We start from the raw sequence: 18,629 nt of genomic DNA on the forward strand, positions 1-18,629 counted from the left end.
TTTGATATTCTGCAATATGATTATTGCTTGCTTTTTCATTGAGCAATGCAACAGTAGATAGTTATCAAAATATATATTATTGAATTCAAAGTGTTTAGGTAACAATATATGTTTCTGCCCAGTTTCGAACTGGGGACCTTTCGCGTGTGAGGCGAACGTGATAACCACTACACTACAGAAACTACATGGAAATAGCAACTCCCGCCATCCAATAAAAAATGATCTTTGACATACATTATGGCATTGTGAAATAAACTTTTTATATGATTGCATTTTTATTTGGCATTTCAGCCAAAAATCCCTTGTTTTAAAATTCTAAAGATAACAGTATATTTCTGCCCAGTTTCGAACTGGGGACCTTTTGTGTTTTAGGCGAATGTGATAACCACTACAATACAGAAACTGACTTTTGAAGATCTCATCACTATGGAGTCGGGAAGTACCATTGGCAAACCGTTTTCTTAGAAAAAAAAATTCTAAACTTAGTTTTCTATTTTCTAATAATTTCTATGCTATTTCTTCCACTTTGCATTTCAAGAGGACACATTCACTTATTAATAGTTCTGATCATTGTATTTAATAAAAAAAAATCTATTTTTAATGTATTTCTGACCAATTTTGAAGGGGAACCTTATGCATATTGGCTAAATGTGAATAATACTACACTACAGGTACTTTATGAATGCAACACCATCCAATATGCATGGTAGAAGGGAAATTGACTTTTGATATTCTGCAATATGATTTTTTGCTTGCTTTTTCATTAAGCAATGCAACAGTATATAGTTATCAAAATATAAATTATTGAATTCAAAGTGTTTAGGTAACAAAATATGTTTCTGCCAATTTTGAACTGGGGACCTTTCACGTATGAGGCAAACATGAAATCACTACACTACAGATACTACATGAAAAATTTGCGACCATCATCCAATAAAAAATGATCTTTGGCATTCAGTATTGCATGTTAAAATAAACTTTTTATCTGATTGTATTTTTATTGAGCATTTTACCCAAAAATTCATTGTTTTAAAATTCTAAAGCTAAAAGATTGTTTCTGCCCAGTTTCAAACTGGGGACCTTTCGCATCTTAGGCGAACGTGATAACCACTACACTACAGAAACTGACTCTCGTGGATCCCATCACTATCTAGTCTGTAAGTACAAATGACACATGCTTTTCTTAGAAATATAATTTTTTCTAAACTTTTTTTCCTATTTTCTAATAATTTTGACGCTATTTTTCCACTTTGCATTTCAAGAGGACACATTCACTTATTATCAATTCTGATCATTGTATTTTCTAAAAAAAATCTTTTTTTAATGTATTTCTGACCAATTTTGTAGGGGGACCTTATGCATATTGGGTAAATGTGAATAACTCTACACTACAGGTACTTCATGAATGCAACACCATCCAATATGCATGGTAGAAGGGAAATTGACTTTTGATATTCTGCAATATGATTATTGCTTGCTTTTTCATTGAGCAATGCAACAGTAGATAGTTATCAAAATATAAATTATTGAATTCAAAGTGTTTAGGTAACAAAATATGTTTCTGCCCAGTTTCGAACTGGGGACCTTTCGCGTGTGAGGCGAACGTGATAACCACTACACTACAGAAACTACATGGAAACAGCATCTCCCGCCATCCAATAAAAAATGATCTTTGACATACATTATGGCATTCTGAAATAAACTTTTTATATGATTGCATTTTTATTTGGCATTTCAGCCAAAAATCCCTTGTTTTAAAATTCTAAAGATAACAGTATATTTCTGCCCAGTTTCGAACTGGGGACCTTTTGTGTTTTAGGCGAATGTGATAACCACTACAATACAGAAACTGACTTTTGAAGATCTCATCACTATGGAGTCGGGAAGTACCATTGGCAAACCGTTTTCTTAGAAAAAAAAATTCTAAACTTATTTTTCTATTTTCTAATAATTTCTATGCTATTTTTTCCACTTTGCATTTCAAGAGGACACATTCACTTATTAATAGTTCTGATCATTGTATTTAATAAAATAAATCTATTTTTAATGTATTTCTGACCAATTTTGAAGGGGAACCTTATGCATATTGGCTAAATGTGAATAATACTACACTACAGGTACTTTATGAATGCAACACCATCCAATATGCATGGTAGAAGGGAAATTGACTTTTGATATTCTGCAATATGATTTTTTGCTTGCTTTTTCATTAAGCAATGCAACAGTATATAGTTATCAAAATATAAATTATTGAATTCAAAGTGTTTAGGTAACAAAATATGTTTCTGCCAATTTCGAACTGGGGACCTTTCACGTATGAGGCAAACATGAAATCACTACACTACAGATACTACATGAAAAATTTGCGACCATCATCCAATAAAAAATGATCTTTGGCATTCAGTATGGCATGCTAAAATAAACTTTTTATCTGATTGTATTTTTATTGAGCATTTTACCCAAAAATTCATTGTTTTAAAATTCTAAAGCTAAAAGATTGTTTCTGCCCAGTTTCAAACTGGGGACCTTTCGCATATTAGGCGAACGTGATAACCACTACACTACAGAAACTGACTCTCGTGGATCCCATCACTATCTAGTCTGGAAGTACAAATGACACATGTTTTTCTTAGAAATATAATTTTTTCTAAACTTTTTTTCCTATTTTCTAATAATTTTGACGCTATTTTTCCACTTTGCATTTCAAGAGGACACATTCACTTATTATCAATTATGATCATTGTATTTTCTAAAAAAATCTTTTTTTAATGTATTTCTGACCAATTTTGAAGGGGGACCTTATGCATATTGGGTAAATGTGAATAACTCTACACTACAGGTACTTCATGAATGCAACACCATCCAATATGCATGGTAGAAGGGAAATTGACTTTTGATATTCTGCAATATGATTATTGCTTGCTTTTTCATTGAGCAATGCAACAGTAGATAGTTATCAAAATATAAATTATTGAATTCAAAGTGTTTAGGTAACAATATATGTTTCTGCCCAGTTTCAAACTGGGGACCTTACGCGTGTGAGGCGAACGTGATAACCACTACACTACAGAAACTACATGGAAATAGCATCTCCCGCCATCCAATAAAAAATGATCTTTGACATACATTATGGCATTCTGAAATAAACTTTTTATATGATTGCATTTTTATTTGGCATTTCAGCCAAAAATCCCTTGTTTTAAAATTCTAAAGAAAACAGTATATTTCTGCCCAGTTTCGAACTGGGGACCTTTTGTGTTTTAGGCGAATGTGATAACCACTACAATACAGAAACTGACTTTTGAAGATCTCATCACTATGGAGTCGGGAATTACCATTGGCAAACCGTTTTCTTAGAAAAAAAAATTCTAAACTTATTTTTCTATTTTCTAATAATTTCTATGCTATTTTTTCCACTTTGCATTTCAAGAGGACACATTCACTTATTAATAGTTCTGATCATTGTATTTAATAAAAAAAATCTATTTTTAATGTATTTCTGACCAATTTTGAAGGGGAACCTTATGCATATTGGCTAAATGTGAATAATACTACACTACAGGTACTTTATGAATGCAACACCATCCAATATGCATGGTAGAAGGGAAATTGACTTTTGATATTCTGCAATATGATTTTTTGCTTGCTTTTTCATTAAGCAATGCAACAGTATATAGTTATCAAAATATAAATTATTGAATTCAAAGTGTTTAGGTAACAAAATATGTTTCTGCCAATTTCGAACTGGGGACCTTTCACGTATGAGGCAAACATGAAATCACTACATTACAGATACTACATGAAAAATTTGCGACCATCATCCAATAAAAAATGATCTTTGGCATTCAGTATGGCATGCTAAAATAAACTTTTTATCTGATTGTATTTTTATTGAGCATTTTACCCAAAAATTTATTGTTTTAAAATTCTAAAGCTAAAAGATTGTTTCTGCCCAGTTTCAAACTGGGGACCTTTCGCATGTTAGGCGAACGTGATAACCACTACACTACAGAAACTGACTCTCGTGGATCCCATCACTATCTAGTCTGGAAGTACAAATGACACATGCTTTTCTTAGAAATATAATTTTTTCTAAACTTCTTTTCCTATTTTCTAATAATTTTGACGCTATTTTTCCACTTTGCATTTCAAGAGGACACATTCACTTATTATCAATTCTGATCATTGTATTTTCTAAAAAAATCTTTTTTTAATGTATTTCTGACCAATTTTGTAGGGGGACCTTATGCATATTGGGTAAATGTGAATAACTCTACACTACAGGTACTTCATGAATGCAACACCATCCAATATGCATGGTAGAAGGGAAATTGACTTTTGATATTCTGCAATATGATTATTGCTTGCTTTTTCATTGAGCAATGCAACAGTAGATAGTTATCAAAATATAAATTAATGAATTCAAAGTGTTTAGGTAACAAAATATGTTTCTGCCCAGTTTCGAACTGGGGACCTTTCGCGTGTGAGGCGAATGTGATAACCACTACACTACAGAAACTACATGGAAATAGTATCTCCCGCCATCCAATAAAAAATGATCTTTGACATACATTATGGCATTCTGAAATAAACTTTTTATATGATTGCATTTTTATTTGGCATTTCAACCAAAAATCCCTTGTTTTAAAATTCTAAAGATAACAGCATATTTCTGCCCAGTTTCGAACTGGGGACCTTTTGTGTTTTAGGCGAATGTGATAACCACTACAATACAGAAACTGACTTTTGAAGATCTCATCACTATGGAGTCGGGAAGTACCATTGGCAAACCGTTTTCTTAGAAAAAAAATTTCTAAACTTATTTTTCTATTTTCTAATCATTTCTATGCTATTTTTTCCACTTTGCATTTCAAGAGGACACATTCACTTATTAATAGTTCTGATCATTGTATTTAATAAAAAAAAAATCTATTTTTAATGTATTTCTGACCAATTTTGAAGGGGAACCTTATGCATATTGGCTAAATGTGAATAATACTACACTACAGGTACTTTATGAATGCAACACCATCCAATATGCATGGTAGAAGGGAAATTGACTTTTGATATTCTGCAATATGATTTTTTGCTTGCTTTTTCATTAAGCAATGCAACAGTATATAGTTATCAAAATATAAATTATTGAATTCAAAGTGTTTAGGTAACAAAATATGTTTCTGCCAATTTCGAACTGGGGACCTTTCACGTATGAGGCAAACATGAAATCACTACACTACAGATACTACATGAAAAATTTGCGACCATCATCCAATAAAAAATGATCTTTGGCATTCAGTATGGCATGCTAAAATAAACTTTTTATCTGATTGTATTTTTATTGAGCATTTTACCCAAAAATTTATTGTTTTAAAATTCTAAAGCTAAAAGATTGTTTCTGCCCAGTTTCAAACTGGGGACCTTTCGCATGTTAGGCGAACGTGATAACCACTACACTACAGAAACTGACTCTCGTGGATCCCATCACTATCTAGTCTGGAAGTACAAATGACACATGCTTTTCTTAGAAATATAATTTTTTCTAAACTTCTTTTCCTATTTTCTAATAATTTTGACGCTATTTTTCCACTTTGCATTTCAAGAGGACACATTCACTTATTATCAATTCTGATCATTGTATTTTCTAAAAAAATCTTTTTTTAATGTATTTCTGACCAATTTTGTAGGGGGACCTTATGCATATTGGGTAAATGTGAATAACTCTACACTACAGGTACTTCATGAATGCAACACCATCCAATATGCATGGTAGAAGGGAAATTGACTTTTGATATTCTGCAATATGATTATTGCTTGCTTTTTCATTGAGCAATGCAACAGTAGATAGTTATCAAAATATAAATTAATGAATTCAAAGTGTTTAGGTAACAAAATATGTTTCTGCCCAGTTTCGAACTGGGGACCTTTCGCGTGTGAGGCGAATGTGATAACCACTACACTACAGAAACTACATGGAAATAGTATCTCCCGCCATCCAATAAAAAATGATCTTTGACATACATTATGGCATTCTGAAATAAACTTTTTATATGATTGCATTTTTATTTGGCATTTCAACCAAAAATCCCTTGTTTTAAAATTCTAAAGATAACAGCATATTTCTGCCCAGTTTCGAACTGGGGACCTTTTGTGTTTTAGGCGAATGTGATAACCACTACAATACAGAAACTGACTTTTGAAGATCTCATCACTATGGAGTCGGGAAGTACCATTGGCAAACCGTTTTCTTAGAAAAAAAATTTCTAAACTTATTTTTCTATTTTCTAATAATTTCTATGCTATTTTTTCCACTTTGCATTTCAAGAGGACACATTCACTTATTAATAGTTCTGATCATTGTATTTAATAAAAAAATCTATTTTTAATGTATTTCTGACCAATTTTGAAGGGGAACCTTATGCATATTGGCTAAATGTGAATAATACTACACTACAGGTACTTTATGAATGCAACACCATCCAATATGCATGGTAGAAGGGAAATTGACTTTTGATATTCTGCAATATGATTTTTTGCTTGCTTTTTCATTAAGCAATGCAACAGTATATAGTTATCAAAATATAAATTATTGAATTCAAAGTGTTTAGGTAACAAAATATGTTTCTGCCAATTTCGAACTGGGGACCTTTCACGTATGAGGCAAACATGAAATCACTACACTACAGATACTACATGAAAAATTTGCGACCATCATCCAATAAAAAATTATCTTTGGCATTCAGTATGGCATGCTAAAATAAACTTTTTATCTGATTGTATTTTTATTGAGCATTTTACCCAAAAATTCATTGTTTTAAAATTCTAAAGCTAAAAGATTGTTTCTGCCCAGTTTCAAACTGGGGACCTTTCGCATATTAGGCGAACGTGATAACCACTACACTACAGAAACTGACTCTCGTGGATCCCATCACTATCTAGTCTGGAAGTACAAATGACACATGTTTTTCTTAGAAATATAATTTTTTCTAAACTTTTTTTCCTATTTTCTAATAATTTTGACGCTATTTTTCCACTTTGCATTTCAAGAGGACACATTCACTTATTATCAATTCTGATCATTGTATTTTCTAAAAAAATATTTTTTTAATGTATTTCTGACCAATTTTGAAGGGGGACCTTATGCATATTGGGTAAATGTGAATAACTCTACACTACAGGTACTTCATGAATGCAACACCATCCAATATGCATGGTAGAAGGGAAATTTACTTTTGATATTCTGCAATATGATTATTGCTTGCTTTTTCATTGAGCAATGCAACAGTAGATAGTTATCAAAATATAAATTATTGAATTCAAAGTGTTTAGGTAACAATATATGTTTCTGCCCAGTTTCAAACTGGGGACCTTTCGCGTGTGAGGCGAACGTGATAACCACTACACTACAGAAACTACATGGAAATAGCATCTCCCGCCATCCAATAAAAAATGATCTTTGACATACATTTTGGCATTCTGAAATAAACTTTTTATATGATTGCATTTTTATTTGGCATTTCAGCCAAAAATCCCTTGTTTTAAAATTCTAAAGATAACAGTATATTTCTGCCCAGTTTCGAACTGGGGACCTTTTGTGTTTTAGGCGAATGTGATAACCACTACAATACAGAAACTGACTTTTGAAGATCTCATCACTATGGAGTCGGGAATTACCATTGGCAAACCGTTTTCTTAGAAAAAAAAATTCTAAACTTATTTTTCTATTTTCTAATAATTTCTATGCTATTTTTCCACTTTGCATTTCAAGAGGACACATTCACTTATTAATAGTTCTGATCATTGTATTTAATAAAAAAATCTATTTTTAATGTATTTCTGACCAATTTTGAAGGGGAACCTTATGCATATTGGCTAAATGTGAATAATACTACACTACAGGTACTTTATGAATGCAACACCATCCAATATGCATGTTAGAAGGGAAATTGACTTTTGATATTCTGCAATATGATTTTTTGCTTGCTTTTTCATTAAGCAATGCAACAGTATATACCGTATTTTTCGGACCATAAGACGCACTTTTTCTCCCAAAAAATATGGGGGGAAAAGTACATGCGTCTTATGGTCCGAATATGCGTCTTATGGTCCGAATAACATGGTCCGAGTAACATAAAAACATATAGGTAACAGTAAAAACCTTATGGAGAGCTCTCAATGCGCTCTCAATGTGCTGGGTGGGAGCGCACTGCGTGGGAGAGGCAGCAATTACGAGTGCGGGAAGCGGCGGGTCTGCTGCTGCTGCTGCTGCTGCTGCTTAGCCGTCATCTGAGGCGGCATCACGTGGTTCCCCCGCTCCCTCCCCTCGCCTCCTCCAAAGTACGGTACTGCTGCTGCTGCCGCCTAGCCGTCATCTGAGGCGGCATCACGTGGCTCCTCCGCTCCCTCCCCTCGCCTCCTCCAAAGTACGGTACTGCTGCTGCTGCCGCCTAGCCGTCATCTGAGGCGGCATCACGTGGCTCCTCCGCTCCCTCCCCTCGCCTCCTCCAAAGTACGGTACTGCTGCTGCTGCCGCCTAGCCGTCATCTGAGAGGCGGCATCACGTGACTCCCCCGCTCCCTCCCCTCACCTCCTCCGAGTCCTCAGAGTAGTGTGCTTCGGGCTGGATGCTGGGAACCATCTGTACACATTTGCCACAATAAAGTGACTCCCCCCCCCTCACCTCTTTCTTAAGGTACCCATATACTACCATACAGTACTGTATAGTAGTGGTAGTAAGTGAAGAGCCATGATGCTGCTTCAATTTATAATGAATGGGGATTTTTTTTTTAAAGTTCCTAATACTGTATGGGGTATATGCAATAGCGGGCGAATCGCGGCATTAGATCCGCCTCTGTATGATTCGCCCGCTATCGCCAGCTGCAGCCCTGTCGCCGGGACCCTGGTTTCACTATATTCAATGTGAAACTGATTCGCCCCTCCCGCAGGCGGATTCCGGCCAATCGGCGAGCAGTGGGCGTACTGAATTCGCCTTCCTGCCCAATAGCTAGGAACGGTAAAATCAGAAAAAAAAATGGCGTGGGGTCCCCCCTCCAAAGCATAACCAGCCTCGGGCTCATTGAGCTGGTCCTGGTTCTAAAAATACAGGGAAAAAATTGACAGGGGATCCCCCGTATTTTTAAAACCAGCACCGGGCTCTGCGCCTGATGCTGGTGCCAAAAATACGGGGGACAAAACGAGTAGGGGTCCCCCGTATTTTTAACACCAGCATCGGGCTCCACTAGCTGGACAGATAATGCCACAGCCGGGGGTCACTTTTATGCCGTGCCCTGCGGCCGTGGCATCAAATATCCAACTAGTCACCCCTGGCCGGGGTACCCTGGGGGAGTGGGGACCCCTTCAATCAAGGGGTCCCCCCCCCCCAGCCACCCAAGGGCCAGGGGTGAAGCCCGAGGCTGTCCCCCCCCATCCAATGGGCTGCGGATGGGAGGGCTGATAGCCTTTGTGTAAAAAAAAGATATTGTTTTTTCCATTAGTACTACAAGTCCCAGCAAGCCTCCCCCGCAAGCTGGTACTTGGAGAACCACAAGTACCAGCATGCGGGAGAAAAACGGGCCCGCTGGTACCTGTAGTACTACTGGGAAAAAAATACCCAAATAAAAACAGGACACACACACCTTGATAGTACAACTTTATTTCATACGCCGACACACACATACTTACCTGTGTTGACACGCCGACTGCAACGATCTCCGACGATCCGAGGGTACCTGTCAAAAAAATTATACTCACCTTCCAGCGTCCAGAGGTAAATCCACGTACTTTGTTAAAAAAACAAACCGAACACGAGCCATACCGGACTGAAAGGGGTCCCATGTTGACACATGAGACCCCTCTCCCGAATGCCGGGACATCACGTGACTCCTGTCACTGATGTCCCTTCAGCCAATCAGGAAGCGCTACTTCCGTGGCGCTCAGCTGATTGGCTGGACGCCGTCTGTACTCTGACAGCGCCTCGCAAAGCCTCTCCATTACTTTCAATGGTGGGAACTTAGCGGCTAGCGGTGGGGTCACCCGCCGGTCAGCCGCTGACCGGCGGGTGACCTCACCGCTAGCCGCTAAGTTCCCACCATTGAATATAATGGAGGGAGCTGTGCGACGCGCTGTCACAGCGATCAGCCAATCAGCTGAGCGCAACGAAGTTGCGCTTCCTGATTGGCTTAGAGACCTGTCAGTGTTAGCTGTCACTGACAGATCTTAATCGTGGAAAGGTGTCCCATGTGTCAGCATGGGACACCTTTCAGTCCGTTTTTGGTGCGGGTAAATGCGGTTTGTTTTTTTGCCAAGTACGTGGATTTATCTCTGGAGCCTGTTGAGGTGAGTATATTGAACTTTTATTTTCAGGTACCCCGGGATTCTACATGGAGAAGAGGACCGATGTCGGCGTGTGAACATAGGTAAGTATGTGTGTGTCGGTAGTGTGTAATAAAGTTTTACTGTCGACGGTGTGTGTGTCCTGTTTTTATTTGGGTATTTTTTTTCCAGTAGTACTACAGGTACCAGCGGGCCCGTTTTTCTCCCGCATGCTGGTACTTGTGGTTCTCCAAGTACCAGCTTGCGGGGGAGGCTTGCTGGGACTTGTAGTACTAATGGAAAAAACAATATCTTTTTTTTACAACAAAGGCTATCAGCCCCCCCATCCGCAGCCCATTGGATGGGGGGGGACAGCCTCGGGCTTCACCCCTGGCCCTTGGGTGGCTGGGGGGGGGGGACCCCTTGATTGAAGGGGTCCCCACTTCCCCAGGGTACCCCGGCCAGGGGTGACTAGTTGGATATTTGATGCCACGGCCGCAGGGCACGGCATAAAAGTGACCCCCGGCTGTGGCATTATCTGTCCAGCTAGTGGAGCCCGATGCTGGTGTTAAAAATACGGGGGACCCCTACTCGTTTTGTCCCCCGTATTTTTGGCACCAGCATCAGGCGCAGAGCCCGGTGCTGGTTTTAAAAATACGGGGGATCCCCTGTCAATTTTTTCCCTGTATTTTTAGAACCAGGACCAGCTCAATGAGCCCGAGGCTGGTTATGCTTTGGAGGGGGGACCCCACGCCATTTTTTTTCCTGATTTTACCGTTCCAGCAATTAAAAAAAAAAAAAAAAAATATTTTAAAAAATATATAAATAATATTTGTGCCTCCCCAAAAAAAAAAAAAAAAACCTAATCCCTTCTAATATAAATAGATCTACTATTCCAAAAAAAAAAAACACCAAAAAAACCATGTTTAAAATTTTTTTATTTGTTTTCACCCTCCAAAGTGTGGCGGATGGAAAATCGCGAATTTGCTGTCTAAAAGCACTGCAGGCGAATTTCCAAACTTGAATTGAATATGCTGGAGGCGAATTGCAGCATCTGTACCATTGCAGAAAAGGCGAATTCGGAAAAACGCGAATTGAGAAAAGGCGAATTTTGACGGGCCGTTTTTTTGCGAAAAATGACTGCACTGCATAGGCGAATTGATTTTTGGAGGCGAAAACGGCCCGGAATTCGCCTTTTTTGCCGATTCGCCCGCTATTGCATATACCCCAGTGTGAGGTAAAAAGGTTCTCGTCTGCTCTGTACTGTGACTATGGCTGTGCTTGTGTGGCTGCCTCTGTCACACACTGTCCCAGAAAAATCTGTGTACCGTATTCTCTGTAAATGGCCTGTAAAGCTGATGTCTGTGTCTACAGTATAGATTGTAAGCTTGCAGCAGGGCCCTCTTACCTCCAAGTCTGTCTGTTGTTACCCAATTTGTTTTATCTCTATTTACAATTGTATAAGACACTGTAACGGAATCTGCTGCGCTATATAAGACACTGTAACGGAATCTGCTGCGCTATATGAGACACTGTAACGGAATCTGCTGCGCTATATAAGACACTGTAACGGAATCTGCTGCGCTATATGAGACACTGTAACGGAATCTGCTGCGCTATATAAGACACTGTAACGGAATCTGCTGCGCTATATGAGACACTGTAACGGAATCTGCTGCGCTATATAAGACACTGTAACGGAATCTGCTGCGCTATATGAGACACTGTAACGGAATCTGCTGCGCTATATACGATGAGGGATGAAGGAGGGTGGCAGAGATGCAGCGGTTGCTGTGATAGATACCGTAGATTCTGTTTGTGCTATCATATTCTAGTTGAGCTGAACCCAGCCACATTAGACACTGAGGCAGGCTTATCTTCTGTATTGTAGGAGTCGGTGAAAACTAGGGAGGCCAATCCGCGACCATTGCAAGGATGATAAAGCAGAAAAGGCTAGCATATAAAAATCCTTTTAAACTAGAGGTAGTAAAATATGCTAAGGAGCATGGAAACAGAGCAGCGGAGAGACATTTTGGACCTCCTCCAACTGAAAAAATGATTAGAGAGTGGAGGAAACAGGAGGATCAGCTGCAAAAAGCAGATAAAAGTAAGCACACTTTCCGTGGGCATGTTGCAAAGTGGCCACAGTTGGAGGTGGACATGAAAGAATGGATCATACGTCACCGGAATAATGGCTTCTCTGTCTCAACAAAAATGATCATATTTGAAGCGAAACGCATTTCTATAGAGAAAGGCATTCAGGATTTTACAGGATCACCATCATGGTGCTACAGATTTATGAAGCGATGTGGTCTTGCTATGCGGACCAAAACTAGAATTGCGCAAAAAATGCCAAAAGAGTATGAATCTAAAATTCTGTCCTTTCATAAATTTGTTATTGATGCTAGGAAGAAAAATGGCTTTGAAATTGGCCAGATTGGGAATATGGATGAAGTCCCGCTAACCTTTGATGTGCCATCTAATAGGACTGTAGATCTGAAGGGTGCCAAAACCATCACTGTGAAAACTTCAGGGCATGAGAAGACCCATTACACTACTGTGTTGTCCTGCTGTGCCGATGGCACCAAATTGCCACCCATGTTGATTTTCAAGAGGAAAACATTTCCAAAAGAAGTGATTCCGCGAGGAGTTGTTGTACATGTACATGACAAAGGATGGATGGATGAAAATGGAATGAGAATATGGGTTGAAAAGGTGTGGGCCAAACGTCCTGGAGGACTTCTGAAAAAACCTGCTTTATTAGTGCTTGACCAGTTTAGAGCACATATTAGCGAACCAACAAAAAAGTGCTTCAGAGAAGTGAAGACTCATCTAGCTGTAATTCCCGGAGGTCTTACCAGCCAGTTGCAACCTCTTGATGTTTCCATCAACAAGCCATTTAAGGTCTTTATGAGAGAAGAGTGGAACAAATGGATGGCTGCTGGTAATCATGATCTGACACCTACTGGACGAATGAAGAGGCCCACCATCACTCAAGTTTGTGAATGGGTAAAAAGATCATGGGACTCAGTGAAGGAGGAGATTGTTGTATATTCATTCAAAAAATGTGGCATTACCAATGCCTTAGATGGAAGTGAAGACGGTATCTTATATGAAGACAGCGAAGAAAGTGATGTCAGTGATTGTGAGCAAATGAGCTTCATAAATTCTGACTCTAGCGATGATGAGTTCTTGGGGTTTCCATAAAACTAGAGTACCGTACTCAAACCGTTGTTAATGACAGTGATAATGGTTCTTAATGCCACTGTTGAGTTCAAATGCTATTCTGTTATAGTTTATTAAATATTATATTACACTATTTGGTTCAGAATATTTTTTTTCCTGTTTTCCTCCTCTAAAAACTAGGTGCGTCTTATGGTCAGGTGCGTCTTATGGTCCGAAAAATACGGTAGTTATCAAAATATAAATTATTGAATTCAAAGTGTTTAGGTAACAAAATATGTTTCTGCCAATTTCGAACTGGGGACCTTTCACGTATGAGGCAAACATGAAATCACTACACTACAGATACTACATGAAAAATTTGCGACCATCATCCAATAAAAAATGATCTTTGGCATTCAGTATGGCATGCTAAAATAAACTTTTTATCTGATTGTATTTTTATTGAGCATTTTACCCAAAAATTCATTGTTTTAAAATTCTAAAGCTAAAAGATTGTTTCTGCCCAGTTTCAAACTGGGGACCTTTCGCATATTAGGCGAACGTGATAACCACTACACTACAGAAACTGACTCTCGTGGATCCCATCACTATCTAGTCTGTAAGTACAAATGACACATGCTTTTCTTAGAAATATAATTTTTTCTAAACTTTTTTTCCTATTTTCTAATAATTTTGACGCTATTTTTCCACTTTGCATTTCAAGAGGACATATTCACTTATTATCAATTCTGATCATTGTATTTTCAAAAAAAATCTTTTTTTAATGTATTTCTGACCAATTTTGTAGGGGGACCTTATGCATATTGGGTAAATGTGAATAACTCTACACTACAGGTACTTCATGAATGCAACACCATCCAATATGCATGGTAGAAGGGAAATTGACTTTTGATATTCTGCAATATGATTATTGCTTGCTTTTTCATTGAGCAATGCAACAGTAGATAGTTATCAAAATATAAATTATTGAATTCAAAGTGTTTAGGTAACAAAATATGTTTCTGCTCAGTTTCGAACTGGGGACCTTTCACGTGTGAGGCGAACGTGATAACCACTACACTACAGAAACTACATGGAAACAGCATCTCCCGCCATCCAATAAAAAATGATCTTTGACATACATTATGGCATTCTGAAATAAACTTTTTATATGATTGCATTTTTATTTGGCATTTCAGCCAAAAATCCCTTGTTTTAAAATTCTAAAGATAACAGTATATTTCTGCCCAGTTTCGAACTGGGGACCTTTTGTGTTTTAGGCGAATGTGATAACCACTACAATACAGAAACTGACTTTTGAAGATCTCATCACTATGGAGTCGGGAAGTACCATTGGCAAACCGTTTTCTTAGAAAAAAAATTTCTAAACTTATTTTTCTATTTTCTAATAATTTCTATGCTATTTTTTCCACTTTGCATTTCAAGAGGACACATTCACTTATTAATAGTTCTGATCATTGTATTTAATAAAAAAAAAATCTATTTTTAATGTATTTCTGACCAATTTTGAAGGGGAACCTTATGCATATTGGCTAAATGTGAATAATACTACACTACAGGTACTTTATGAATGCAACACCATCCAATTTGCATGGTAGAAGGGAAATTGACTTTTGATATTCTGCAATATGATTTTTTGCTTGCTTTTTCATTAAGCAATGCAACAGTATATAGTTATCAAAATATAAATTATTGAATTCAAAGTGTTTAGGTAACAAAATATGTTTCTGCCAATTTCGAACTGGGGACCTTTCACGTATGAGGCAAACATGAAATCACTACACTACAGATACTACATGAAAAATTTGCGACCATCATCCAATAAAAAAATGATCTTTGGCATTCAGTATGGCATGCTAAAATAAACTTTTTATCTGATTGTATTTTTATTGAGCATTTTACCCAAAAATTTATTGTTTTAAAATTCTAAAGCTAAAAGATTGTTTCTGCCCAGTTTCAAACTGGGGACCTTTCGCATGTTAGGCGAACGTGATAACCACTACACTACAGAAACTGACTCTCGTGGATCCCATCACTATCTAGTCTGGAAGTACAAATGACACATGCTTTTCTTAGAAATATAATTTTTTCTAAACTTCTTTTCCTATTTTCTAATAATTTTGACGCTATTTTTCCACTTTGCATTTCAAGAGGACACATTCACTTATTATCAATTCTGATCATTGTATTTTCTAAAAAAATCTTTTTTTAATGTATTTCTGACCAATTTTGTAGGGGGACCTTATGCATATTGGGTAAATGTGAATAACTCTACACTACAGGTACTTCATGAATGCAACACCATCCAATATGCATGGTAGAAGGGAAATTGACTTTTGATATTCTGCAATATGATTATTGCTTGCTTTTTCATTGAGCAATGCAACAGTAGATAGTTATCAAAACATAAATTAATGAATTCAAAGTGTTTAGGTAACAAAATATGTTTCTGCCCAGTTTCGAACTGGGGACCTTTCGCGTGTGAGGCGAATGTGATAACCACTACACTACAGAAACTACATGGAAATAGTATCTCCCGCCATCCAATAAAAAATGATCTTTGACATACATTATGGCATTCTGAAATTAACTTTTTATATGATTGCATTTTTATTTGGCATTTCAACCAAAAATCCCTTGTTTTAAAATTCTAAAGATAACAGCATATTTCTGCCCAGTTTCGAACTGGGGACCTTTTGTGTTTTAGGCGAATGTGATAACCACTACAATACAGAAACTGACTTTTGAAGATCTCATCACTATGGAGTCGGGAAGTACCATTGGCAAACCGTTTTCTTAGAAAAAAAAATTCTAAACTTATTTTTCTATTTTCTAATAATTTCTATGCTATTTTTTCCACTTTGCATTTCAAGAGGACACATTCACTTATTAATAGTTCTGATCATTGTATTTAATAAAAAAATCTATTTTTAATGTATTTCTGACCAATTTTGAAGGGGAACCTTATGCATATTGGCTAAATGTGAATAATACTACACTACAGGTACTTTATGAATGCAACACCATCCAATATGCATGGTAGAAGGGAAATTGACTTTTGATATTATGCAATATGATTTTTTGCTTGCTTTTTCATTAAGCAATGCAACAGTATATAGTTATCAAAATATAAATTATTGAATTCAAAGTGTTTAGGTAACAAAATATGTTTCTGCCAATTTCGACTGGGGACCTTTCACATGTGAGGCAAACATGAAATCACTACACTACAGATACTACATGAAAAATTTGCGACCATCATCCAATAAAAAATGATCTTTGGCATTCAGTATGGCATGCTAAAATAAACTTTTTATCTGATTGTATTTTTATTGAGCATTTTACCCAAAAATTCATTGTTTTAAAATTCTAAAGCTAAAAGATTGTTTCTGCCCAGTTTCAAACTGGGGACCTTTCGCATATGAGGCGAACGTGATAACCACTACACTACAGAAACTGACTCTCGTGGATCCCATCACTATCTAGTCTGTAAGTACAAATGACACATGCTTTTCTTAGAAATATAATTTTTTCTAAACTTTTTTTCCTATTTTCTAATAATTTTGACGCTATTTTTCCACTTTGCATTTCAAGAGGACACATTCACTTATTATCAATTCTGATCATTGTATTTTCTAAAAAAATCTTTTTTTAATGTATTTCTGACCAATTTTGTAGGGGGACCTTATGCATATTGGGTAAATGTGAATAACTCTACACTACAGGTACTTCATGAATGCAACACCATCCAATATGCATGGTAGAAGGGAAATTGACTTTTGATATTCTGCAATATGATTATTGCTTGCTTTTTCATTGAGCAATGCAACAGTAGATAGTTATCAAAATATAAATTATTGAATTCAAAGTGTTTAGGTAACAAAATATGTTTTTGCCCAGTTTCGAACTGGGGACCTTTCGCGTGTGAGGCGAACGTGATAACCACTACACTACAGAAGCTACATGGAAACAGCATCTCCCGCCATCCAATAAAAAATGATCTTTGACATACATTATGGCATTCTGAAATAAACTTTTTATATGATTGCATTTTTATTTGGCATTTCAGCCAAAAATCCCTTGTTTTAAAATTCTAAAGATAACAGTATATTTCTGCCCAGTTTCGAACTGGGGACCTTTTGTGTTTTAGGCGAATGTGATAACCACTACAATACAGAAACTGACTTTTGAAGATCTCATCACTATGGAGTCGGGAAGTACCATTGGCAAACCGTTTTCTTAGAAAAAAAATTTCTAAACTTATTTTTCTATTTTCTAATAATTTCTATGCTATTTTTTCCACTTTGCATTTCAAGAGGACACATTCACTTATTAATAGTTCTGATCATTGTATTTAATAAAAAAAAATCTATTTTTAATGTATTTCTGACCAATTTTGAAGGGGAACCTTATGCATATTGGCTAAATGTGAATAATACTACACTACAGGTACTTTATGAATGCAACACCATCCAATATGCATGGTAGAAGGGAAATTGACTTTTGATATTCTGCAATATGATTTTTTGCTTGCTTTTTCATTAAGCAATGCAACAGTATATAGTTATCAAAATATAAATTATTGAATTCAAAGTGTTTAGGTAACAAAATATGTTTCTGCCAATTTCGAACTGGGGACCTTTCACGTATGAGGCAAACATGAAATCACTACACTACAGATACTACATGAAAAATTTGCGACCATCATCCAATAAAAAATGATCTTTGGCATTCAGTATGGCATGCTAAAATAAACTTTTTATCTGATTGTATTTTTATTGAGCATTTTACCCAAAAATTTATTGTTTTAAAATTCTAAAGCTAAAAGATTGTTTCTGCCCAGTTTCAAACTGGGGACTTTTCGCATGTTAGGCGAACGTGATAACCACTACACTACAGAAACTGACTCTCGTGGATCCCATCACTATCTAGTCTGGAAGTACAAATGACACATGCTTTTCTTAGAAATATAATTTTTTCTAAACTTCTTTTCCTATTTTCTAATAATTTTGACGCTATTTTTCCACTTTGCATTTCAAGAGGACACATTCACTTATTATCAATTCTGATCATTGTATTTTCTAAAAAAATCTTTTTTTAATGTATTTCTGACCAATTTTGTAGGGGGACCTTAT

The 18,629-nt window shown here is 36.6% G+C and overlaps 18 non-coding genes across 18 annotated transcripts; all 18 read right to left on the reverse strand.

Annotated features, from left to right (window-relative positions):
* Nucleotides 1-109: 109 nt before the first annotated feature.
* Nucleotides 110-182, reverse strand: TRNAV-CAC (transfer RNA valine (anticodon CAC)). The gene has a single exon. It is a non-coding gene; the product is annotated as a tRNA-Val (tRNA).
* Nucleotides 183-1,052: 870 nt separating this feature from the next.
* TRNAL-AAG (transfer RNA leucine (anticodon AAG)) lies at nt 1,053-1,125 on the reverse strand. The gene has a single exon. It is a non-coding gene; the product is annotated as a tRNA-Leu (tRNA).
* A 431-nt stretch (nt 1,126-1,556) lies between these two features.
* On the reverse strand, nt 1,557-1,629 carry TRNAV-CAC (transfer RNA valine (anticodon CAC)). The gene has a single exon. It is a non-coding gene; the product is annotated as a tRNA-Val (tRNA).
* Nucleotides 1,630-2,498: 869 nt separating this feature from the next.
* On the reverse strand, nt 2,499-2,571 carry TRNAI-AAU (transfer RNA isoleucine (anticodon AAU)). The gene has a single exon. It is a non-coding gene; the product is annotated as a tRNA-Ile (tRNA).
* Nucleotides 2,572-3,001: 430 nt separating this feature from the next.
* TRNAV-CAC (transfer RNA valine (anticodon CAC)) lies at nt 3,002-3,074 on the reverse strand. The gene has a single exon. It is a non-coding gene; the product is annotated as a tRNA-Val (tRNA).
* Nucleotides 3,075-3,943: 869 nt separating this feature from the next.
* Nucleotides 3,944-4,016, reverse strand: TRNAV-AAC (transfer RNA valine (anticodon AAC)). Its single transcript has one exon. It is a non-coding gene; the product is annotated as a tRNA-Val (tRNA).
* Nucleotides 4,017-4,446: 430 nt separating this feature from the next.
* TRNAV-CAC (transfer RNA valine (anticodon CAC)) lies at nt 4,447-4,519 on the reverse strand. The gene has a single exon. It is a non-coding gene; the product is annotated as a tRNA-Val (tRNA).
* Nucleotides 4,520-5,390: 871 nt separating this feature from the next.
* TRNAV-AAC (transfer RNA valine (anticodon AAC)) lies at nt 5,391-5,463 on the reverse strand. The gene has a single exon. It is a non-coding gene; the product is annotated as a tRNA-Val (tRNA).
* A 430-nt stretch (nt 5,464-5,893) lies between these two features.
* Nucleotides 5,894-5,966, reverse strand: TRNAV-CAC (transfer RNA valine (anticodon CAC)). The gene has a single exon. It is a non-coding gene; the product is annotated as a tRNA-Val (tRNA).
* Nucleotides 5,967-6,834: 868 nt separating this feature from the next.
* On the reverse strand, nt 6,835-6,907 carry TRNAI-AAU (transfer RNA isoleucine (anticodon AAU)). The gene has a single exon. It is a non-coding gene; the product is annotated as a tRNA-Ile (tRNA).
* A 430-nt stretch (nt 6,908-7,337) lies between these two features.
* On the reverse strand, nt 7,338-7,410 carry TRNAV-CAC (transfer RNA valine (anticodon CAC)). Its single transcript has one exon. It is a non-coding gene; the product is annotated as a tRNA-Val (tRNA).
* Nucleotides 7,411-13,987: 6,577 nt separating this feature from the next.
* On the reverse strand, nt 13,988-14,060 carry TRNAI-AAU (transfer RNA isoleucine (anticodon AAU)). The gene has a single exon. It is a non-coding gene; the product is annotated as a tRNA-Ile (tRNA).
* Nucleotides 14,061-14,490: 430 nt separating this feature from the next.
* On the reverse strand, nt 14,491-14,563 carry TRNAV-CAC (transfer RNA valine (anticodon CAC)). The gene has a single exon. It is a non-coding gene; the product is annotated as a tRNA-Val (tRNA).
* An 872-nt stretch (nt 14,564-15,435) lies between these two features.
* TRNAV-AAC (transfer RNA valine (anticodon AAC)) lies at nt 15,436-15,508 on the reverse strand. The gene has a single exon. It is a non-coding gene; the product is annotated as a tRNA-Val (tRNA).
* Nucleotides 15,509-15,938: 430 nt separating this feature from the next.
* Nucleotides 15,939-16,011, reverse strand: TRNAV-CAC (transfer RNA valine (anticodon CAC)). Its single transcript has one exon. It is a non-coding gene; the product is annotated as a tRNA-Val (tRNA).
* An 867-nt stretch (nt 16,012-16,878) lies between these two features.
* TRNAM-CAU (transfer RNA methionine (anticodon CAU)) lies at nt 16,879-16,951 on the reverse strand. The gene has a single exon. It is a non-coding gene; the product is annotated as a tRNA-Met (tRNA).
* A 430-nt stretch (nt 16,952-17,381) lies between these two features.
* Nucleotides 17,382-17,454, reverse strand: TRNAV-CAC (transfer RNA valine (anticodon CAC)). Its single transcript has one exon. It is a non-coding gene; the product is annotated as a tRNA-Val (tRNA).
* An 870-nt stretch (nt 17,455-18,324) lies between these two features.
* TRNAV-AAC (transfer RNA valine (anticodon AAC)) lies at nt 18,325-18,397 on the reverse strand. Its single transcript has one exon. It is a non-coding gene; the product is annotated as a tRNA-Val (tRNA).
* Between the last annotated feature and the right edge of the window lie 232 nt (nt 18,398-18,629).

The sequence above is a fragment of the Pseudophryne corroboree genome, chromosome 4, assembly GCF_028390025.1.
Source record: "Pseudophryne corroboree isolate aPseCor3 chromosome 4, aPseCor3.hap2, whole genome shotgun sequence".
Classification (NCBI taxonomy): domain Eukaryota; kingdom Metazoa; phylum Chordata; class Amphibia; order Anura; family Myobatrachidae; genus Pseudophryne; species Pseudophryne corroboree.